Source organism: Emys orbicularis, chromosome 6 (genome assembly GCF_028017835.1).
Source record: "Emys orbicularis isolate rEmyOrb1 chromosome 6, rEmyOrb1.hap1, whole genome shotgun sequence".
In the NCBI taxonomy this organism is placed as follows: domain Eukaryota; kingdom Metazoa; phylum Chordata; order Testudines; family Emydidae; genus Emys; species Emys orbicularis.
Window position 1 is genome coordinate 123,841,307 of NC_088688.1, and position 21,360 is coordinate 123,862,666.

A 21,360-nucleotide genomic window follows, 5' to 3' on the forward strand; every position below is an offset into this window, starting at 1 on the left:
GAACCTGAGGGACAGAGAACTGGCGGGAACCGGTTGGGAGCGGTGCCTGTCAGAGTGTGCCTCAGGAATGCGCGCCTCAGACAGTGTATAAGGGACTGTTGGTGGTGATGCAGGTGCTGTCCACCATCGAGGCAGCCATGTCCAGGTTCTTTGTGTGGCATTAGATCAAGACTTCGCTTACTAACATCTGTCAAGGACTCTGATACTTACCTGACTCCTGTAATCCACCAAAGGATCCAGTGAAGGCTGTGCTATCCGCTCAGATCTGTTGATCTCCTGCTTGGGCAGTAGAGAGCCAGATCCTCCGATGTTCCAGAGATCCTGAGACAGACCATCCGTTGCCAGTGTCCTCCACCTGCAGCTAGAAGAGAGACAGTAATTATTTTTTGGACATTTATTAGTTTAGCCAAGGGACAGTTTAAGGGCCTGGGCTTTATGCCCCCTTGCTGGAATCTATTCATGGGTATTTGTAGTGTTCCCCATAGTGAATCTTCCCCCAGTTGTATCTATCCCTTAATAAATCTGCTTTCTGTTTAAGGTTATATTCTTTCTATCCTTTATTTCAATGCAACATGGGCGGGAGGCACACAGATTTCTAATTCTCCCAGCTGATAGATGCTGGTAGGAGTTGAACCTGTTGTATATATCACCTCCTTATTATTCCACACAGAGATTTTGGGGTAACAATCCCTGTCCCTTTCCTAATGATTTCCCAACATTTTGTTCACTTTTTTCACTGCCGATGCACATTGAGTGGATGTTTTCAGAGAACTATCCACAATGACTCCAAGATCTCTTTCTTAAGTTGTAAGAGCTAATTTAGACCCCATCATTTTAGATGTAGAGTTGGGATCATGTTTCTCAATGTGCATTACTTTGCATTTATCAACATTGAATTTCATCTGCCATTTTGTTGCCCCGTCACCTAGTTTGGTGAGATCCCTTTGCCACACTTTGCAGTCTCTTTTGGCATTAACTAATTTGAGTTGGTTTACTTGTGGCACCTTAGAGATTAACACATTTATTTGGGCATAAGCGTTCATGGGCTGAAACCCACTTCATCGGATGTGGGTTTTAGCCCATGAAAGCTTATGCCCAAATAAATTCGTTAGTCTCTAAGGTGCCACAAGGACTCCACATTTTTTTTGCTGATACAGCTTAACACGGCTACCACTCTGTAACTTGAGAGTTGGTTTGTATCATCTGCAAATGTTGCCACCTCACTGTTTACCCCTTTTTCCAGATCACATAGGAGTATGATGAACAGTACTGGTCCCAGTACAGACCCCTGGGGGACACCACTATTTACCTCTCTCCATTCTGAAAACTGACCATTTAGTCAGACCCTTTCTTTCTTGCCTTTTAACCAGTTACCTATCCCAGAGAGGACCTTCCATCTTATCCCATTTTGCTTCAGAGATTTTGGTGAGGGACCTTGGCAAAGGCTTTCTGAAAATCTAAGTACACTATATGCACTGGATCACCTTTATCCACATGCTTGTTGACTCCCTGAAAGAATTCTAGTAGATTCGTGAGGCATGATTTCCCTTTACAAAAACCATGTTCTCTCTTCCACAACAAATAGTGTTTATCTATGTGTCTAATAATTCTGCTCTTTACTATCATTTCACCCAATTTGCCTGGTACTGAAGTTAGCCTTAGTGGCCTGTAATTGCCGGGAGCATCTCTGGAGCCTTTTAAAAACATTGGTGTCGTATTAGCTGTACTCCAGACATCTGGTATGGAAGCTGATTTAAAGGATAGGTTACATACCACAGTTAATTAGTAGTACTGCAATTTCACATTTGAGTTTCTTCAGAACTCTTGGGTGAATACCATCCGGTTCTGGTGACTTATTGCTGTTTAATTTATCAATTTGTTCCAAAACCTCCTTACTGGTCCTTACTGAATACAGTCAAGTCATGATCAGTGCCCCAGAGCAACCACGAACATCCAGTCCAGTGATCAGTTCATCTTTATCCACCACAAGGAGGCCCACAATAGAGTCACCCCTAGTTGGGTACTTTGCATTAGAAATTTATAATTTTTCAAAATCTCCAAGGATGATTTACTCCTGGCTACGGGAGACCTCCCCGTCTGTCTCCCAGTAGGAAGTCCCCCGTGCTAACCTAATTTCTTCCCACAAGTCACAGACAGGTGCAAAAGGAGAAACGTTTCCTGCTCTCTGGTTTGGATTCAGTGAACTGTGCCAGCCCCCCACCGGTTCACCTGCTGGGCTGTGTGAATTAGCAGATTGATCCCTATCCATTCGAGGTCCTGGGGTTCTCAATAACCAAGAACATAAAACAGGTAATGATGTGTCTAATGTGGGGATTCTCAAACTTCACTGCACTCCGACTCCCTTCTGACAACAAAAATTACTAAACGACGCCAGGAGGGGAGACTGAAGCCTGAGCCCTCCCGAGCCCCACCGCTCCAGGTGTGGGGGGAAAGCCAAAGCCTGAGCCCCATCACCCTGCGTGAGGAGGCGAAAATCAAAGCCCAAGGGCTTCAGCCCCAGACGTGGGGCCTGCAACCTGAGCCTGACTGTCCAGGGCTGAAGCCCTCAAGCTTTGGATTCAACCTCAGGCAGTGGAGCTTGGGCTTCAGCTTTGGCCCCATGCCCCAGAAAATTTATGCCAGCCCTGGTGACCCCATTAAAATGGGGTTGCAACCCACTTTGGGGTCCTGACCCACAGTTTGAGAACCGCTGGTCTAATGTAAAGTGCCACCCTGCCCACCACTTTTATCCTCTCTCCCCTACCTCAATGGGTTGTAACCAGTGACATTAACATTCCAGTCATACACATCGTCCCACCGGGTTTCCCCATTTCCCCACCCCAGGGAGAATTTCCAGCTCCTCTTCCTTATTGCCCAGGTTTCAGTGCCAAGAGCAGTGTTGCTTCCCTTCACGAGCGAGGTCTTGCAGGGCACATACACTGCACCACAGCATTCCTCTGAGTCCACACTTGGGTTACTGCAGGTTGGGTTATCTATAAGCCAGGGAGAGACTCCATCTTACGTGTTCCTTTCTTCCCTCCATTGGAAGCTGCCGGGGGAGAAAGAGAACGTGTCCCTAGGACTGAGGCAGAATGGGATTGCTGGCATTGCAGCATGGGATTGCTGGCGTTGCAGCATGCTCTCCAGGAACCCTCAAGCCTTCCCTATCTGCTCTGCAGCATCAGAACAGCAGAGCCTGGATTGGAGCAAGGGAACGGCCTCTTTTCCCACAGAATCCTTCCCTCAGGCCCGGAGTATTTAGAGCAGAAATCCCTGTGGGTGTTAATGTTTCTCTAAAAAGAGTGGTGCAGCTTCTTGACTACACAATGCAAAGTGATCTGTTTGTAGAGATGCATAACGCCCTGTAGTGATTTCTCTGAGAAGATTCCCCTGAGCAGTTGTGGGAGGCAGGACCTTATTCCTTACCTCTCATGATAGGGCTGTGTGAGAGCTTGTAGAGAGCCAGAGGCAGCTTTCTAGAGGGTTCATTCAAAAATTCCCTATGGAACCTAGGGGCTGCGGCCTACAGCAGGAAGGAGCCAGGTGGTTGTTGGAATGACTCTAGGTGGAATGCTATGGGATGGCTTTCTGATCACCGCTTCACTCTGCTTCTTCCCACACCCACCTTTGGGGTAAGTCCATCACCTCCTCCTTAGTGTAGATGGGCTGGAAACCAGATATGGCATTAGGGAGGTTGCCCACTCAGCCCATGCACAGGAGGATCCATTGCAGTTCAAGTCCTCCTGCTTGTTGCAGCCCAGAGGAATGCATGACACTGAGCCTGAACTCTGTGACTGCATTAGTCACCAACAGGTGAGTGTGGCAGGAGAGGACACATAACATAAGCTCTGGGATCTGAAGAGAGGTCTCTGGAGCCTCGGGATGTGCAGGTTTGGAGACATGTGGCTCCTACCTAGTCCAAAGTAACCTGCCGTGCTCCCTGACAAGAGCCATATTAACAGGCAACACTGCGACTGACCCCCATATGCCTCTCTATTTCCTTGGCCACATGTATTGTGTCCTTTTTCTGGTGGCTAGTCCAGAAGAAGAGCTCACTACTGCTACCACCTCAGGGATTTGTTGGCTTGAGATCATGTTGATAGAAGCATGCAGTAGTGACAGAAACTGGGATGTCAAGCCCCTAGAGTGACTTCTTACCTTTATAGACCTGCCCTTTCATCGTACAAGGCTATTTTAAAGTTGAGTGTGATAGTAAAGAGACCCATTTTCAACCCTTCACCACACAAGACAAAGCCCACAGTATTCATCATTAACTATTTATTTCTACGCTCCTGGCTCCCAAACTGTTTTTCCTCCTTACTGCCACCAGCCACCTTCGCGTTCTCCCTCTTCTCTCCCCAGCTCTGCTCACTTGATTGCAGCAGCTCAGCGGATGCTCCAGCTTTACTCTTTCACTTCCATTCTTCTTCACTTCTGTGGATGGCTGTATTTGCCATTGAGCAGCATGATGGAAATACCTGAGTCCTCTGTCTAGGCACGCAGGCCCAGCAGCTAAAGCCAAAGCCCCACTGAGAGCAGTGGGAAATTAGCTTAGTGTGTCAGGAGTGGAGGCTTGGCCCATGGGGACCCCAGGCACTGCAGCTGCTGCCACCTACATGGTGAATCCTCCAACCCATCGCCAAACAGCTCTTCCACATTCTGAAAACTGGCCTCACTGGCTGATTCTCTAGGAGCATAGAAACCCTTTGTTAGAGCAGGAGAGTCTCTTCAATGCAGCTCTCTTTCCACGGACCCCAGAGGGTCACAGTGAAACACCTGCAAGTCTCTAGGAGTCTCTCAAGGAGTTCCCTGCTCAGTCACTTGGCACCCACTAGCAATGGTCTCTGACACTGTCATTGCAAAGGGGAGCTCAGCAGATGGTCCCTTTCTATGGCTTCCTGAGTGGGAGGGAGGTTGGTCTTGTCATTTAAGGCCTAGCTGTCAGAGTCAGGGCTCCTGGGGTTCTCTGGCTTTAGAGGCGGGTGGAGTCTAGTGGTTGGAGCTGGACTGGTATCAGTACCATGCTTCCTTCCTGCCTCTGGCAGTGATGTTGTCTGTGACCTTGCAGACAGTTGCTTTCCATCCCTGTGCGCCAGCTAACAGAGATAATACTGACCCCCTCAGAGGGGCTGGTAGGGGTCACTACCGTAATGACTCAAATTGGAGTGAGTTGTGCTCTTGGCAGCGAAGGGCCCAGATTCAGTCCCCACGGATGCCTAAGGTATCTATATGTGGCCAAGGTTTGACTCACCTACCATTACAGACTGTTTAGCCCGGTCCTGGCCATGTGTGGTGCATCTTCTCCTGGCCCTCTCTGGCACACAGCTCCATCACACACAAGAACATGGCCCACCAAGGACAATCTATCAGCTCCCATTTGGTGTTCAGCTCCAAGATGGATGGTGAGCCCTAGTCAGACCATAGAAAGACAAGGTGGTGTTCTTTGGTGGAAACTGCTGGAGCTTCAGCCTCTGCTCCCACCTCCACCCACATGCTAAGGGCTTCAAAAGTGGTCCCTGATCCCAGGTCAACAAAGTAGCTGAGGTGAGGCCAGGGTGGGTGGAATTACTGTTGGGACTGATCCTAAGAAAAGAGGAGATTTCTCCTCTGCTCTAGGGAGATTCCCATAGGAAAAGCAGCTCGTGTGGGGGTGGGGGCAATACAAGCACTACCCCTCAGCCCTTGAATAGCAGGCAACCAGGACTTTGGGAGCCAAGGTACTGGTGTATCTTGCTGGACAGCAAAAAAGAGCATTGGAGAAATTGTACAATGTCACGGCTGGGTCAAGGGCAGCCAGACCTACTGGTCAGAGCCAGAGTCCACACTCACATGACAGGAGTTGAGACTCAGCTGGGTCAGGATTCTGGAAGATCAGAAGCACAAGAGAAACTTGCCATCACAACCACAAATCAGATGCCACGAAATCAAGCCAGGGGAGCAGCAGCAGAAACAGGCAGCACATGGTCCAGAACGGGGAACAGCCCTGGTGTTCAGTCAGCTTCCTTTTCCTGCTGCTGCCTTAAGCAGGGCCAGAGGGACAATTAGCTTCTCTGGGACTCCTCCAATAGGACCTCAGGAGTGGAGCCTCAAACTGGGGCTGAACTTCATGGGTCCTAGGTAAGCAATTTTCAGCAGGCTTCCAGGTGGAGGGTTGGAGTGTGGCTGCTTCCATGAACCCTACAGCCCCGGGTTGAAGACCTCTGGGTCCTGAGAGTGAGTGATCTCTCCCCATTCAAACCTCCTGCAGAAAACATTATCCAGGATCCTGGACACATCCTCTGAGAATAAAAGGAGGATATCATGATGAGAAATAGGTCTCTGTACCAGGGCTGGGATCCAGGGATAGGGAAAGCTCCCAACCAGGGTATGTAGCAGTAGCCCCGTTTGTTTGTTGCAAGAGCCCCAAGTGGCAGGAAGAGTCAACGGTTCTTACCTCCAGGAGATGCATGGGATCTTCCATCTGAGCCTCAATGAGACCCATGTTGCTTGGGTTGACAGGATGAGATCACCTGTCTCCACTGCTCCCTGAGCTGGGTTGGCTGCAGGATACATCTCTGTGAGAGGCTGGGACAGAGCCTGAAAGACAGATGTGACAATCAGGGTTCTGTCACCCCAGGGGGAGAACAGAGGGTCTCTGCACCCCAAAGAATAAGCAATTGAATCAACTGATTCAATGCAGAATTATTGTACCATACAGGTACCTAATAAGGTCCTCTCATGGATTGGTAACTGGTTAAAAGATAGGAAACAAGGGGTAGGAATAAATGGTCAGTTTTCAGAATGGAGAGAGGTAAATGGTGGTGTCCCCCTGGGGTCTGAACTGAGACCAGTGCTGTTCAACATATTCATAAATGATCTGGAAAAAGGGGTAAACAGTGAGGTGGCAAAATTTGCAGATGATAAAAAAACTACTCAAGATAGTTAAATCCCAAGCAGACTGCAGAGAGCTACAAAAGGATCTCGCCACACTGGGTGACTGCGCAACAAAATGGCAATGTTCAATGTTCAGAATTCAATGTTGATAAATGCAAAGAAATGCACATTGGAAAATACAATCCCAACTCTACATATAAAATGATGGGATCTAAATTAGCTGTTACCACTCAAGAAAGGGATCTGGAGGGGTATGGAACAGCTGCCAAATGAGGAGAGGTTAAGAAGACTGGGATTTTTCATCTTAGAAAAGGGAGGACTAAGGGGGGGATATGATAAGAGGTCTTTGAAATCATGACTGGTGTGGAGAAAGTAAATAAGGAAATGTTATTTACTCCTCATCGTTCAAGAACTAGGGGTCACCAAATGAAATTAATAGGCAGCAGGTTGAAAAATAAAAATAGGAAGTATTTTTTCACACAACACATAGTCAACCTGTGGAACTCCTTGCCAGAGGATGTTGTGAAGACCAAGACTATAACAGGGTTCAACAAAGAACTAGGTAAGCTCATAGAGGATAGGTCCATCAATGGCTATTAGCCAGGATGGGTAAGGATGCTGTCCCTAGCATCTATTTGCCAGAAGCTGGGACTGGGCGACAGGGGATGGACCACTTGATCATTACCTGTTCTGTTCATTTCTTCTGGGGCACCTGGCATTGGCCACTGTCGGAAGACAGGATATGGGGCTAGATGGACCTTGGGTCTGACCCAGTATGGCCGCTCTTATGTTTGGAAAGCTGACAACACTCTGGTGATGAATATCCTTGTGTGATGTAGGTCTGAGTGGGGTATAATGAGTTCTATACATGTACTGGAAATACGCCCCCTGAAATATGTTGAGGGGTCAGACTTGATAAACCAGTTTGGCTTAGAGATAGAGAAGTTCCTGTTTGTTTCATGTTCATAGAGCCATAGCTTAATAGCCAAGGCAGGAGGGGAGAAGAAAGTGTACCAGGGCAAGTGCAGGGGTAGGATCCGGTCAAGTGCCCAGCTCTCTCCCAGGTTTGTGGGTGAGAGCTAGGACAGGTCTCTGTTGGATAAAGGACAACGCCCTGCTCTTTACAATCCTCTGTGTCCATGGGAGAGAAGGGATGAATCCCTCCTTGAGAATCTCAGCAGCTTCCTAGGAAGGAGCCAGTGCTCTTCTCGGAGGGCCTTCTCCTGGACCTCACAGGGGTCTGATGCTCTCACTCCACAAGCCTGCCTGGGGCCTTGGAGTTAGTGCTCAACAGAACCAGGCAGAGCCCTGTTGTCGAGCACCAGCGCCTCCCCTCTATCCCTGAAGGTGGAAGGGCCCCAACACTGCCCTGCACTGACTGCCCTGACCACGGATGGCTCTCAGGTAGCAGGACACAATGGAAACGTGGATCATCCAGTCTCTCATTTCCAGGCCTCCCCAGGGCTAAGGTAAAATTCCTGCTGCCCCTGACCATTATGCTCACCTCCAAGATGTGCTGGAGATTGTCTGTGCTGGGGGTTGCTGTCAACAAGCTCTTCAGCATGGCATCCATGTCTCTGGGCAGGCCTTCTTCAGAGCCTGCCAGCGGAGGGAGACCATGGGTCAGGGTTATGGAACCTGGGGCTACACCTACCAGGATGACAGCTGGCTCTGCAGTTCTTGCCCAGAGCAGCTCTCTGCAGAGGGCCTGGTGCACAGCAGGGTAGGGAACAGCCAAGCTGCTAGGGATGGGAGCTGGGCTTCCTGGCAGAGTCCAGCATCTGCAAGGAAGGGATTCCCCACAGAGGGGCAACATAATCTCCCGCAGAGGGGGAGTCTCCCCCTGACACTTGATTAAATCCTATGGCCTCTTCCCACCTCTGCCCACCCCACCCCCAAATCAGAGCAGCTCCAGCTACCGAAGAGAGCAAAAACCAGAGGCCTTCCTGGCCCTTGGGACAGAGGAGTAGGTTGATGATCTACCTGGATGTGAGTTTTGGCCTTCCCCAGGCCCATGCTCTATACTCCCTTCAGGGCAGCGCACAGGAACCCACCATGGACTGCTCCACCCTTGTGTTTGTCCCTACTTCAGTCTGCTTCATCTCTGTGCCAACCGTTTCCTCCTTCACCTCCCTGCAGCACTCGGCAGGGTGTGTGTGTGAACGATCAGCATGGTCCCCTTAAAAGCCCAGTCACCACTTAACCAGGACAAGAAGAACTTGACTCTACCCAAGCTCATTCTCTGCTCTGCCTCTGCCTCCCCAAGAGGAACACCCCTAACCCACAACCCCTGCAGCAGCAGATCCTACAGCCAGTTGGAGCCAGCCCGCCTCACCCCTACTGGTGGTGGGAGGGGAACAGGAGAAAGGTCAAAAGAAGTAAGAGATGAAGAGAAAGGAAGGAGGGATAGTGGAAAAGGTAAAACAAAAAGGACAAACCCTAATGTCCCCAGTGATATGGGACAAAATCCCAGGTGGGGAATAAAATTCTGCCACCTTAAACTAGTGTTTTCCATGCCTAGAATTCAGCTGGCACCGGATGGATCAGACTGAACACGTTCCAAACCTCTCGGAGGTTCTTACCTTCTCAACAGGGACATCTGTTTTCTAGTAAAATCAGTAAAAGGAAAGGAGAAAACTCGAAAGAGGTTCCTCCTCGCGCTCACGTACGTGAACCCTAATACTCTCTCAGTCCTCAAAGAGAGACCTCGAGAAGGAGACTTGCTGAAGCAAAGCCACAGGGGTCTCCCAGGTTTCCCTGGCCCTGCGCCCCTGTCCTGCCTGGCTGATGTCAGCATCTCTCTGTGAGGTCACCACCACCCCAGCACCTTTCACCAATAGGCTGAGGTCCTGCAAAAGGCCTTTGTGATGTCACTGCCACACCCACCCATCCCCTGAAGTGCTAATGTCCTGCCGCTGGCCTGACATTTTGGAGGTTTGAGCTACTCCCTGTGGATCAGCCCACTCAATGAGTGTTCATTCTAGGAAGCAAGACGGCTAGACAGTAAAACATCAGAGGCTGCTCCCAATGCTACACTCAGTTTTTCCGAAATTAGTAGACTTTATGGCCAGAAGAGACCTTTAGAACATCTAATCTAACCCCCTGCATATCACAGGCTTCCTATGTAGAACTATAGTTACCTTTTGGGCAAACACATTCTAGAAAGGCATCTAGTCTTCATAAAACGACATCAATGAAATTAAGTGATGGAGAATCCACCACTTTCCCTTTTAGTGAGTGCCAGGGGGCTCCATTTCCCCTTCCACTAGCTCCCCATTTACAGTGAGCCAGAGCAGTACCTGCAGCAGGGAGCGGGAGTTGCTGGTGGCCTCAGAGGCACAGCCCCTGCAGTGACTCAGGCACCTGGCGCAAGAGCCGGATGATGCGGAGCTGGTGAATCACTTTGGCCGTGACGTCCTCCTGCTGCAAGGGAACGAGAACCTGTCAGAGACTCAAACGCCCCGAGGAATCAGGGGGAATTAAGGGCACCTGGAACCAGCAGTATTTCCACCCAGCACCTGCCCACCACTGAGGGATGGATTCACCTCCTGAACCCCAGAATGGAGATTGTTCTCCTTTCTAGTAACCTCCAGTTGCAACCCCACTCCTTGTAGGGTGAGCTCCTGCCACCTCCGCCTCAGTGCCCTTGACAGCTGATCCACCTCCAAACCACAGCTTGAGTCTTCAGAACCCTCTCCTCCCACCCCCACCCAGGTTGGGCAGGGAGGGGGCTCTAGCAGGGTGGGCAGGAGGGATTCTGGCAGCAGTGAAGTGGGTTGCAGGGAGGTTGAGATCTTGCCCCAAGTCATCCCAGACACTAATGCTAAGCCAGAGGATCGCAGCATCTAGTGTCAGTGGGATCCAAGCACTATTTCAACCCCACATTTTTGGATGGACCTCCCACAATGGGAGATGAAGAGTACCCCCAGCAACACACACACACACACCCCTCCTGGTGGTGGGAGGGGAACAGGAGAAAGGACAAAAGAAGTAAGAGATGAAGAGAAAGGAAGGAGGGATGGAGGAAAGATAAAACAAAAAGGATAGGTTCCAAACCTCTCGGAGGCTCTTACCTTCTAAACAGGGACGTATGTTTTCTAGTAAAACCAGTAAAAGAAAGGAGAAAACTCAAAAGAGGTTCTTTCTCGTGCTCTGGAGCTGCTCTCAGATGTTTTTGAGAGCAGCCTCCTCTGTGGCCACGTCCACCCATTCTTCCTCCTCGTCCTCTGAGTCCCTGGGGGTCCCTGCACCAGGGAGAGAAGTGGACAAGGTGACGCCTGCTGCCACTCGGGGGAAGGACAGGGGCATGGTGGGGCAATGTGACCCCTTCCCACCTCCGGAACCCAGGGCACATTGTGCCCCACACTCCCCCCTCTCAGTGATGCCTTCAGCCGCCAACTCCTTCAGGAGCCCATAGGAAAGAGACCCCCCACACTCTCCTGGACTCCCTGGGATGCCTTCCCCTCCCCCCACCCAACTGGAGCATCAACCACAAAGTGGCAGCATCTAGTGTCAGTGGGGTTCACATGGCTCAGGCCAGACACCTGTGCTGGGGACTCGCCCCCATAGCACTGGTCGAGTGCGTGGCCCAGGGTGTTCACAGCCCCCTCCTCACCCCTCCCTGAGCCCAGCCTGGCTCCTCACCTAGAACAAAGAAGCAGCGCCCATCGGCCTCGCTGCTGCCTGAGTCCCAGGCGCTGCTCTGTCCCCTGGGGAGCGGGCCGAGCTGCTGGTGCTGCGACAGGGATCCTCCATCTCCTGCCGTGGGGAGGCTGGAAGGTCCTCAGGGACCGGGCAGGGCGATGACTCCTGCTGGGAACCGGGGCTGGGCTCTTGGGGCCGGTGCTTCCCACACAACAAGCCCCAGAGCCACCCTGCCCGGCTCCCCTTCTGGGCTGGGTCCTGCCTGCCCAGCCGCATTCTGGGCCAGCTCCATTTCGGCCTGGCCGGTGGCTCTCTCACCTCAGCGCCTGCGCCGGGAGCGGGTTTCCTCTGCCAGAAGGCTGGGCACTTCCACCTCCTCGCTCGGCCGGGAGCTCCTTCCCCGCCAGCAGGGACGGAGAGGCCGCTCTGCTCCTGGGGAAGATGGCAGCTGCTTCCCTCAGGCTCTGGGGCCACCTGCAGAGCCTTCTTCCTGAACCTCCTCAGGAGCCTGGACAGCCTGGAACCGAGCGGGGAGCAGGCGTGAGTCTGGGGTCAAGGCAGCCTCTCACTAACCAGCCTTTTTGGTCCCTCCCCATCCCTGCCGCAGCCAGAGCAGCTCCTTCTCCCCGCACAGGGGTGCAGGGAGTGCAATCTACACACACTGGCTGGAGTTCATTGCATGATCTGCTCCCATGGATTGCAAATCCAATCTCCTTTGGGAGAGATTCTCTCCCCCTCTTTCTGCCTCTCCCCAGACAGACAGGGGACGCCACAGAGGAACCCTAATGCCACTCACTTGCTCTGGGTGATGGAGCGATGGATGGGGGATGTTCAGGGTCGCCAGCTGTCCCTTGCCCTCCTCCTCACTCTCCAAGCCCAAGGCAGGCTAGAGAGGGTGGTGACCTGAGGAGTTACCCTGCCCAGCCAGCAGGCAGGGTGATGACACTGGGCGATCGACTGGCTGTGAAAACAAGCGTCTGTCTTATTGCCAAGGCACAAAGAAATTCAGCCAGCAGCAGGGGGTGCAGAACACTGCCCTAGTGCGGGGGTGACAGCGCATCCCAGCTCCTGACATCCCGGCACTTTACACACCTTCCTGGAGCCTGCTGCACTTAACAATTTCAAAATAATAAAATACAAAAAAAATTAAATATTTCAGCTATTCTATTCTGTCATAATCTGATCTGAAAAAACGGGATAGGACACCTCATATTATGCAGTGCTCCTAGTGACACTCTCCAATGGATCCCCATCCTCCACCTACGCTGAGGTAGATAGAAGCGGATTATTATCCCTACTTGAAAGAGGGAGAAGCTAAGGCTGAGAAAGGAGAATTGACTTGTCTTAGGTCACACAGCCAGTCAGTGGCAGAGTTGGGAATAGGACCCAAGAGCCCTGACTTTCAATCTAACCATCGGATCTTGAATTTCATACATTGAATAACCTGCATAAAGTGCTCTCAAATGAGCTCCAGACCAACAACAGTTCATGAACTGCGCAGAGACAATTAATGCAGAGAAGCAGCAAAATTCGTCAGAAAGATGACTGGTTATGACTTATTTACTTGTTCTTAAAAGAGAACAAAAAGGACCTGAGTCTCCTCCCTGTCAATAACCCCCTGCTCAGCCAATCAAGGTAGAGACTGAGGGGCGGGAGGCTGAGAGTTCTCACCAGAGAGCCCAAAGGAAGGCCCAGGTCACCGGTAGGGATCACTGTCCGAGGACTATTTCAGCCCCACTTTCTTGGGTGGACCTCCCACAATGGGAGATGCAGAGCACCCCCTGCAACACGCAACACACACACTCACACACACACACACACACTCACACCTCCTGGTAGTGGGAGGGGAACAGGAGAAAGGAGAAAAGAAGTAAGAAATGAAGAGAAAGGAAAGAGGGATGGAGAAAACGATAAAACGAAAAGGACAAACCCTAATGTCCCCAGTGATTCCACGGGACAAAATCCCAGGTGGGCTATAAAATTCTGCCACCTTAAACTAGTGTTTTCCATGCCTAGAATTCAGCTGGCACCAGGTGGATCAGACTGAACAGGTTCCAAAACCTCTCGGAGACTCTTACCTTCTCAACAGGGACGTCTGTTTTCTAGTAAAATCAGTAAAAGGAAAGGAGAAAACTCGAAATAGGTTCCTCCTCGCACTCACATACGTGAACCCTAATACTCTCTCAGTCCACAAAGAGAGACCTCGAGAAGGAGACTTGCTGAAGCAAAGCCACAGGGGTCTCTGAGGTTTTCCGGGCTCTGCGCCCCTATCCTGCCTGGCTCATGTCAGCATCTCCCTGTGAGGTCACCACCTCCCCACCACCTTTGACCAATAGGCTCAGGTCCTGCAAAAGGCCTTTGTGATGTCACTGCCACACACACCCCTCCCCTGAAGTGCTATTGTCCTGCCGCTGACCAGACACTTTGAAGGTTTGAGCTACTCCCTGTGGATCACCCCACTCAATGCGTGTTCATTCTAGGAAGCAAGCCGGCTAGACAGTAAAACATCAGAGGCTGCTCCCAATGCTACACTCAGTTTTTCCAAAACTAGTAGACTTTATGGCCAGAAGAGACCTTTAGAGCATCTATTCTAACGCCCTGCATGGTCACGGGCTTCCTGTATAGTACAATAGTTACTTTTTGGGCACACACTTTCTAGATAGGCATCTAGTCTTCATTAAATGACATCAAGAGATGGAGAATCCACCACTTTCCCTTTTAGTGAGTGCCAGGGGGCTCCATTTCCCCTTCCACTAGCTCCCCATTTACAGTGAGCCAGAGCAGTACCTGCAGCAGGGAGCGGGAGTTGCTGGTGGCCTCAGAGGCACAGCCCCCGCAGTGCCTCAGGCACCTGGCGCAAGTGCCGGATGATGCGGAGCTGGTGCATCACTTTGGCCGTGACGTCCTCCTGCTGCAAGGGAACGAGAACCCGTCAGAGACTCAAACGCCCCGAGGAATCAGGGGGAATTAAGGGCACCTGGAACCAGCAGTATTTCCACCCAGCACCTGCCCACCACTGAGGGATGGATTCACCTCCTGACCCCCAGAATGGAGTCTTGTTGTCCTTTCTAGTAACCTTCAGTGCCAACCCCCCTCCTTGTAGGGTGAGCTCCTGCTACCTCCCCCTCAGTGCCCTTGACAGCTGTTCCACCTCCAAACCACAGCTCAAGTTCTCAGAACCCTCTTCTCCACCCACACCCAGGTTGGGCAGGGAGGCGGCTCTAGCAGGGGGGGCAGGAGGGATTCTGGCAGCAGTGAAGTGGGTTGTGGGGAGGTTGAGATCTTGCCCCAAGTCATCCCAGACAGTAATGCTAAGCCACAGGATGGCAGCATCTAGTGGCAGTGGAGTCCAAGCACTATTTGAACCCCACAGTTTTGGATGAACTTCCCACAAGGGGAGGTGAAGAGCACCCCCAGCAACACACACACACACACACACACACACACACACACACACACACCACTCCTGGTGATGGGAGGGGAACAAGAGAAAGGAGAAAAGAAGTAAGAGATGAAGAGAAAGGAAGGAGGGATGGATGAAAAGGTAAAATGAAAAGGACAAACCCTAATGTCCCCAGTGATTCTACGGGACAAAATCCCAGGGAGGGAATAAAATTCTGCCACCTTAAACTAGTGTTTTCCAGGCCTAGAATTCAGCTGGCACCAGATGGATCAGACTGAGCAGGTTCAAAAACCTCTTGGAGGCTCTTACCTTCTAAACAGGGACGTCTGTTTTCTAGTAAAATCAGTAAAAGGAAAGGAGAAAACTCGAAAAAGGCTCCTCCTCGCGCTCACGTACGTGAACCCTAATACTCTCTCAGTCCTCAAAGAGAGACCTCGAGAAGGAGACTTGCTGAAGCAAAGCCACAGGGGTCTCTGAGGTTTCCCTGGCTCTGCGCCCCGTCCTGCCTGGCTCATGTCAGCATCTCTCTGTGAGGTCACCACCTCCCCACCACCTTTGACCAATAGGCTCAGGTCCTGCAAAAGGCCTTTGTGATGTCACTGCCACACACACCCATCCCCTGAAGTGCTAATGTCCTGATGCTGGCCAGACACTTTGAAGGTTTGAGCTGCTCTCTGTGGATCACCCCACTCAATGCGTGTTCATTCTAGGAAGCAAGCCGGCTAGACAGTAAAACATCAGAGGCTGCTCCCAATGCTGCACTCAGTTTTTCCAAAACTAGTAGACTTTATGGCCAGAAGAGACCTTTAGAGCATCTATTCTAACGCCCTGCATGGTCACGGGCTTCCTGTATAGTACAATAGTTACTTTTTGGGCACACACTTTCTAGATAGGCATCTAGTCTTCATTCCATGACATCAAGAGATGGAGAATCCAACACTTTCCCTTTTAGTGAGTGCCAGGGGGCTCCATTTCCCCTTCCACTAGCTCCCCATTTACAGTGAGCCAGAGCAGTACCTGCAGCAGGGAGCGGGAGTTGCTGGTGGCCTCAGAGGCACAGCCCCCGCAGTGCCTCAGGCACCTGGCGCAATTGCCGGATGATGCGGAACTGGTGCATCACTTTGGCTGTGACGTCCTCCTGCTGCAAGGGAACGAGAACCTGTCAGAGACTCAAACGCCCCGAGGAATCAGGGGGAATTAAGGGCACCTGGAACCAGCAGCATGCATTTCCACCCAGCACCTGCCCACCTCAGAGGGATGGATTCACCTCCTGACCCCCAGAATGGAGTCTTCTTGTCCTTTCTAGTAACCTCCAGTGCCAACCCCCCTCTTTGTAGGGTGAGCTCCTGCCACCTCCCCCTCAGTGCCCTTGACAGCTGATCCACCTCCAAACCACAGCTCGAGTTCTCAGAACCCTCTTCTCCACCCACACCCAGGTTGGACAAGAGGGGGCTCTAGCAGGAGGGTCAGGAGGGATTCTGTCATCAATGAAGTGGGTTGCGGGGAGGTGGAGATCTTGCCCCAAGTCATCCCAGACACTAATGCTGAAGCCACAGGATGGCAGCCCTGGTGAATGGGGCAGATTAGCAGCCCCTGCTGACTGAATTCTGCTGTTCTCCATAGGTGGTGGCTTGGTTGACATGGACACTAGGCCACTGGGAACTAGGTGAGGCCCTCTGGGACAGGAGAGGCTCGCAGAGGGCACTTAGGGGACTTGTCTACTCTTCCCGACAGCGAACGCACCATTCCCTAAGAACATAAGTCCATAATGAGTTAATGCTTGTCATTAATTAGCCTTGCTAAAGAGCTGTGTTGGAGCTGCACCATGGACAAGCTGGTTCCCTCCTGCTCATGGAGTTGAATTCATCTCCCTTCCCAGTAGCACCTGCTCTCACTCTCATTCCCCACCAGGCTCCTTGCTGCCAGGCCAGCGAATGGCAATAGGATGGGTATGAGGCCTGGGCACAGCCCCAATCTCCTGATGCAGCTGCTTACCTTGTCCCCCATCAGCTCTTGGGCTTCCCCCAGGAGGGAGTAGGCCAGGACCAGCCCAGCCTGCTTGACATGTAGCAGGGGGTTGTGGATGGCCAGCACTGCCGTCCGGAGGAAGAATCTTCTCTGCCCTTCCGAGAAGAACTTTCCAAGACCTAAAACCAACAGGATGTGAGGCATTAGCAGATTGCCCAGAGACAGGCTCCAACTCCTGGGGCTAGAACGGCATCTCCATCTAGTGGCTCCAGGAGGCAGCCACTGCAGGGGACCCAGCCACCCCCACTCCCTGAGCTGTCTCATGCCCTGGCAGAGTGTCCTTACCTCCCCCATCCTGGCTGTGTTCCTGTAGCCCAGGAGCCTGCTCTCCTGGTGCCAGTCCCAGCACCACAGGTCTTCGGCCTCATGGATGCTCAGCCCTGGGAAAGAGAGACACACACACATTTGTCATTCTGGCTGCAGTGCTTGTGTCCTTCCAATCCCATTGGTGGCTGCACAGTGGGCAGAGTGCTCGCTGCGTGCCCGGCCCAACAGAATTGCAGGGGAGGGGTGTAGAACAGAGAAAGAGACAGACAGAGACTCATCCTCCAGCCGGGGTCAGTCTGAGAGAAATTGGCTGGGGTCCCAGTCTCACTCTTCTATCGGGTGCCATTTCCCAGCTGGGGTCCTTACCCCTCTGGTGCAGCAGCAGCTGGTAGAGCCGGTAAACCCCCTCCCTGGCCGGCCGGCTGATGTCCTGGCCTGGGTCACTGATCAACAGAGCCAGCTGTGCCACGTGGTGACCCATCCTGGGGAATTCTGCTGAGTTCTAATGGAAGGGAGAGGGAGAGGGGACTCCATCAGCATTTTCCTGTCAGCTCCCAGTCCCCCGTGGGCCAGGACTCTCTTTTTCCCCTCAGCCCCTCTGCAGGAGATGCTAGAGGATAGAAGGGAGAGCTAGACCCTTAATTTCCTCTGCCCCCAAGGGAGCCTGGAGAACAGGGATATGGGCAGGGCCCTCCATGAGGACTTGCTTCCCCAGCTGCTCCAGGATGACAGGAAGGCATGAACCTGGAGCATGGTCCCCTTAAAAGCCCAGTCACCACTTAACCAGGACACGAAGAACTTGACTCCAGCTAAGCTCTGCTCTGCCTCTGCCTCCCCAGGAGGAACACTCTTAACCCACAGCCCCTTCAGCAGCAGATCCTACAGCCAGTTGGAGCCAGCCCGCCTACGCCTGGAGTCAGGAAGCTGGGGTCAGAGGTCACTTACGTCAAACTCAGGGAGGGTGATGGTGAGTCGGAGCAGGGCCGTGCTGCTCCTAATGGCCTTGGCTCTCTCCTGCGACACCCTGGACACCATCCAGTAGTTATGTGCTGCGGGGAAAGGAAGCAGCTCAGGATCAATGGGCAGGTGCATGTGTTGTGCAAATGAACCCCCCCCCCTTCCCAATCTCCAGGGGGCTGAGACATTGTGCGCAGGGTGGCATATCTGATTCGTTGATTGCAGAGCTTTAGAAGGGGATTGTTGCCCCCAGGACGATGCTTGTATCCTGCAGGTCACAACTTGTCATTGTCTCTGTAGACTGGAACAATGTTCGGTGTCGGGGCTGGTCCCATCCTCCCTGAACGCCTGATTCCTGAACAGCTCAACAGGAAGGAGATAGATCCCCACCCCTCCCTGCCTCTCGAGTCCTTGGTTGGGTGAAGGGACTGAGTGTCAGCACAATCCCCCCAGGAATCTCAGGGCCCGTCAGAGAGAAGGGCTGATTCTCTGGGGTTCTTCTGTTTCTCTAGGAAGGAGCCTGTGACTCTTCTCTGAGGACCATCTTCTGGATCTCCCAGGAGGGGTTCAGACTCTCACTCCCCAAGCCAGCCAGGGCTCAACTGTGGTTAGTGCTCGACACAACCAGTCAGAGCTCTGGCTTGAAGTCCCAGCTCCTTCCCCTGACCTTCAAGGAGGAAGGGCCTGACACTGCATTGCACTGACTGCCCTGACCGAGGACGGGCCACTGGGGACCCAGATAGGAGGACAGACTGGAAAATGGATCTAAGAGTGAAGGAAAAATTGCCCCCACCCCTCTCATCAGGCTCACCTCCAAGATGCAGTGGAGCCTGTCGGTGTCTGGGGACTCTGCCAGCAGGTTCCCCAGCATGGCATCCACAAGGTGTGGCAAGACCCTATGCAGATCCTGCAAAGCAAGGGAGAGCCGTGGGTCAGAGTTAGGGAAAGTGGGGCTACACCTGCCACGGGATGGGAAGAGGGGTCCCTGGGAAGCACTGGTGAGACCCCCCAAAACATATCTTGGCCTCTCACATTCACATCCCACTGCTGGCAATTAGCCAGGATTCATGGCAGGATGACAGCTGGCTCTTCAATCCATGACTTTAGCATGATCTACCTGGACTTGGGTGGTGTCCTTCTGCGTGCCCAGGGTGAAGACGGCATGCAGGGCAGCTCGAAGGAGATGGGTCTCTAGCTCTGGCTCAAGGGCAGGTGTCATGGTGCTGGGAAGAGAGAGGAGCCGGTATTAGACTGTGCAGTGCGGGGGTGGGACTGGCACCAACACGGCCGCGAAGCTGCAGGGAACTAGGCAGAGGCTGGCGAAAATGGAAACTGAGGCACCAATGATAAGGCCAAGGTTTCCCAGACACACAGTGGCAGGGCAGGAATAGTGCCTGTTCCCTGGACCCTGCTGCCCCTCCTGTATCTGATCCTGGGAGTGAGCCTCTCCCCAAAGCCATTGCAATGTTACTGGAGTGAAAAGAACAGCCCAGCCAGGAGAGAGGGAACCTTCCCCCCACCTCGGCCACAGGTGTCACCCTTGGGAGGTGAGCTGGGAGTGGGAGGGGCAGTGACTCCCAGCCCTGGGCCTGAGCAGCACCGGGGTTAGGGGAACCGGGCGGGAGGGTCTCGGTACCTGAGGTTGCCCACAGCAATCAGGGAGTTAGCGAGGACGCCGCTGGGTGGAGAGTTATCAGGCAGCGCCTCAGTGAGCTCCTGTGAGACCTAAAGGAGACAAAGGAGCGTGTGAGATTCGGGCCTCACTGACACTTGCCAGTGAGGAGATTACACAGGCAGCACCCCACACAGCCAGCAGGATCCCCCCACCTGCCTCCCGCTCCTCCGATTCCTGCCCACTAGTGACCAAGCTCCGAATTTCTCCTGTCTCTTCTCCCCAAGCTTCAGCCCCAGCAATCCCTGCCCTCAGCTGCCCCTCCAGCACCAGCCATCCCCCATCCATTGGCCCGGGGAGACCCCTGCCCCTCCCATGTCTCTGGCCTCCCTCCAGCTGCTGGGCACCGCGTCTCACTCACCACAATCCTCTCCACCACAGCCGCCTTGCAGCAGTGCGGCTCCAATGTGTCCTGCCCTCTCTGCTGTGCAGGGAGACACTCAGGTGGATGGCGTGCAGGAACATGAGCTGCTAGGCCTCATCCTGCACCCACCAGGAGTGCTGTGCTCTGGACTAACAGAGGCCCCTCCAACACACTCAGGGGGAAAAGTGAGTAAAAGCACAAGCCAGGTGGAGCCCTGCTTGGGTGAGTAAAAGTCCTAACCTGCTCCTTTCAAGGATATGGAAGAGTAACTAACTACAGACTTTAACCGTTCTGTTCAGCTAATCTGTCTTCTGTGTTCAAGCCCTTTGCTATTTAGTGCAAGTCTAATAAAATGTGTGAGGTCAATGAGTGGATTTCACATCAGCAGATATTCGCTTCAAACATGGATAGAAACAGCAGCTGGATTTTCTTTACACCATGAAGAACATTGTAGCCTGCATTTCCCCAGCACAGCCCCTACAGCTAATCCTTACATAGAGGAGTGGTTCTAACACATCCCCAAGCCAGGGTCAGACCTAAGATACCCCATAGAAACTGTTGCTGGACCAGTCTTAAGTTATACAAAGCAAATGCAGTAACTGACCAACCCAACGGATGCAGTGTTTATGGCACAAGGAGCAGTGAGTTATTTCAACAGGCCCCAGCATGATACACCAACGGGCTCAAGTGTTCAATCCAATGGCCTGTTAGAAGATCCAAGGTATGAGCATAGAGATCACACCAGCTACACCCCAATGGTCTGAATGGGAAAAGGAAAGAGATGCTTCCTGCCCCCAGCTGGCTCTCTCTCCTGGGTGGTACCCCCTGGATAACTAGCAATTGTAGCTGCAGATACCCCATAGGAAGACTTGCACTGTGCTCTGAACATGTTTGGGCTTGTTCTGCTGCCTGTGTGTACATGCGGTGGGGGGCTATGGATGGAAAGGTGGTTTCTATGCCCTGAGTATGCAGTGGTCTCTGTGTGCTGGGGATCCTTGCACCTGTGCAGAGCCCTCTGGAACTCAACTACTCCTCCCAACTGCCTGGTGAAGCTAATGGGGGTCTGAGTAAATGCAGGGGCTGGTTTGTGCAGGGCTCACTGTAGGATCAGGGCCTAATACTGCCCCACTCTGGCACTTGCAGCCACTGAAG